General features: G+C 50.3%; 1 protein-coding gene across 1 annotated transcript in view; it reads right to left on the bottom strand.

The window, feature by feature from the left end:
• LOC128641157 (putative ferric-chelate reductase 1) overlaps nt 1-1,607 on the bottom strand; it is a 345,832-nt gene extending 344,225 nt beyond the window's left edge. Inside the window, exon 1 of the mRNA XM_053693724.1 lies at nt 1,519-1,607. The gene's annotated coding sequence lies outside the window, so the exon portion shown is untranslated. The remainder of the gene's footprint in view (nt 1-1,518) is intronic.
• Between the last annotated feature and the right edge of the window lie 1,546 nt (nt 1,608-3,153).

The following is a 3,153-nucleotide window of genomic DNA, read 5'->3' as shown; positions in this document are numbered from 1 at the left end:
GGACAGCACACACACACACACACAGGTCACACAGTAAGGACAGCACACACAGGTCACACAGTAAGGACAGCACAGACACACACAGGTCACACAGTAAGGACAGCACACACACACACACACACACAGGTCACACAGTAAGGACAGCACACACACACACAGGTCACACAGTAAGGACAGCACACACACACACAGGTCACACAGTAAGGACAGCACACACACACAGGTCACACAGTAAGTACAACACACACACACACACACACACACAGGTCACACAGTAAGGACAGCAAACACACAGGTCACACAGTAAGGACAGCACACACACACACAGGTCACACAGTAAGGACAGCACAGACACACACAGGTCACACAGTAAGGACAGCACACACACACACACACAGGTCACACAGTAAGGACAGCACACACACACACACAGGTCACACAGTAAGGACAGCACACACAGGTCACACAGTAAGGACAGCACAGACACACACAGGTCACACAGTAAGGACAGCACAGACACACACAGGTCACACAGTAAGGACAGCACACACACACACACACACACACACAGGTCACACAGTAAGGACAGCACACACACACACAGGTCACACAGTAAGGACAGCACACACACACACACACACACACACACAGGTCACACAGTAAGGACAGCACACACACACACAGGTCACACAGTAAGGACAGCACACACACACAGGTCACACAGTAAGTACAACACACACACACACACACACACACACACAGGTCACACAGTAAGTACAACACACACACACACACAGGTCACACAGTAAGGACAGCACACACAGAGGTCACACAGTAAGGACAGCACACACACCAGCACACACACAGGTCACACAGTAAGGACAGCACACACACACACACACACACTGGTCACACAGTAAGGACAGCACACACACACACACACACAGGTCACACAGTAAGGACAGCACACACACACACACACACACACAGGTCACACAGTAAGGACAGCACACACACACACACACAGGTCACACAGTAAGGACAGCACACACAGAGGTCACACAGTAAGGACAGCACACACACCAGCACACACACAGGTCACACAGTAAGGACAACACACACACACAGGTCACACAGTAAGTACAACACACACACACAGGTCACACAGTAAGGACAGCACACACAGAGGTCACACAGTAAGGACAGCACACACACACACACAGGTCACACAGTAAGGACAGCACACACAGAGGTCACACAGTAAGGACAGCACACACACCAGCACACACACAGGTCACACAGTAAGGACAGCACACACACACACACACAGGTCACACAGTAAGGACAGCACACACACACAGTAGGGGCAGCAGAGATGCAGAGGTGTCAAAGTAAGGACAGCACAGTCACAGGTCGCACAGTAAGGGCAACAGAGATGCACAAGTGACACAGTAGGGACATCAGAGGTGACACAGTAAGGACAACAGTACTAACCCAGTGATCAGACACAGATCTTACCTTTTGTACAACAATAAGTCTGTTGAACGTGTTGTCTGTGGTTTCTAGTAAAATGAAATAATCCTACATGGTTCAGGTACAGAATTGACCCTTATTTGTCAGTGTTAGGAGATTGTGATGAACTCTATGACTTGCAGGAATGTGCTATGTCACCTCTGTTTTATCAGTACAGGAGGCAGATAAGTTCCTTTAGATCAATCCCTTAAGTCACACATTGAAGGAGCACAGCCCTTGTTCATAATCACACAACAAGCAAAGTTACAGCTCAGTGACCACCTTTATAATCTGTAGGTGACAGGTTGTGATACCCCTGAAGCCAATGCTAGCCTCATAAGTAATGTGCTGCTTGCTCATTGCACAGTCCTGTTCCCGAGCCTCTGTCCCGCATGTGCGCGGAGGGCAGTTCCCGAGCCTCTGTCCCGCATGTGCGCGGAGGGCAGTTCCCGAGCCTCTGTCCCGCATGTGCGCGGAGGGCAGTTCCCGAGCCTCTGTCCCGCATGTGCACGGAGGGCAGTTCCCGAGCCTCTGTCCCTCATGTGCGCGGAGGGCAGTTCCTGTCAGGGTGCCAGGAAAAAATAATCACACCTTTTATTAATAGCAAAAAATAATAAAAAGTCCACAAGTCAAATAACAAGCCAGGAGTCAAAACTAGAGCTGGTAGTCAGACAAGCTGAGTCAGGAGCCAAAGCGAGTAGTCAGACGAGCCGGAATCAGAAACAAGAACAGCAGAGTCAGGAACAAGCCAGGGATCAGGAACCAGGAGGGACGTCAGACAGCCAGGTAATACAAAGGAGCTCTCACAAACAGGTCTGAGACAACGCAAGGGCAAAGCATACTGAACAAAGGCCCTTTAAATAATAAGTGATGACATCACAATTCTGAGACTGCATCCTGTCTCACATGGATGATGCACACCAGTCTGGCCATAAAAGGAAGTTCAGGAAGTGAGCAGCATCTCCCAGAATGCACCAAAGTCAGCACGAGAGGTGAGTAAAATGGCTGCCAGCAGCACATGGCAAGCAAGTCAGGAAAAAACCCTGACAGTACCCTCCCCTCAACGACCCCTCCCCCGTGGGAGGACAAAAGGCTTATTGGGGAAACGGGCATGGAAGGCACGGAGGAGGACGGGAGCATGAACATCAGAGGAGGGAACCCATGAACGCTCCTCTGGACCGTAGCCCCTCCAATGAACCAAATACTGTACGCAGCCCCTGGACATACGAGAGTCAATAATGCTGCTGACCTCATACTTCTCATGGTTGTCAACAAATATAGGACGGGGACGAGGCAACACAGTGGTAAACCGATTACAAACCAATGGTTTCAAGAGGGAGACATGAAAAACATTGGAGATGCGCATAGCAGGAGGAAGGTCAAGAGCGTAGGCCACAGGATTGACCCGTTGGAGTATTCGAAAAGGACCAACATAACGGGGAGACAGTTTATTGGAAGGCACACGAAGGTTCAAGTTGTGGGAGGACAGCCAAACTCTCTCACCAACCTGGTAGGAAGGTGCAGGCAGACTCCTACGATCAGCCTGGAACTTTTGGCGCTGCATAGAACGATGAAGGCAATCCTGAATCTGCACCCACGTGGAACGTAGTTGCTGGAGATGCTCCTCCAAAGCCGGAATAC

The sequence above is a fragment of the Bombina bombina genome, chromosome 10, assembly GCF_027579735.1.
Source record: "Bombina bombina isolate aBomBom1 chromosome 10, aBomBom1.pri, whole genome shotgun sequence".
NCBI lineage: Eukaryota > Metazoa > Chordata > Amphibia > Anura > Bombinatoridae > Bombina > Bombina bombina.
This window is presented reverse-complemented; position numbering and strand designations above follow the sequence as displayed.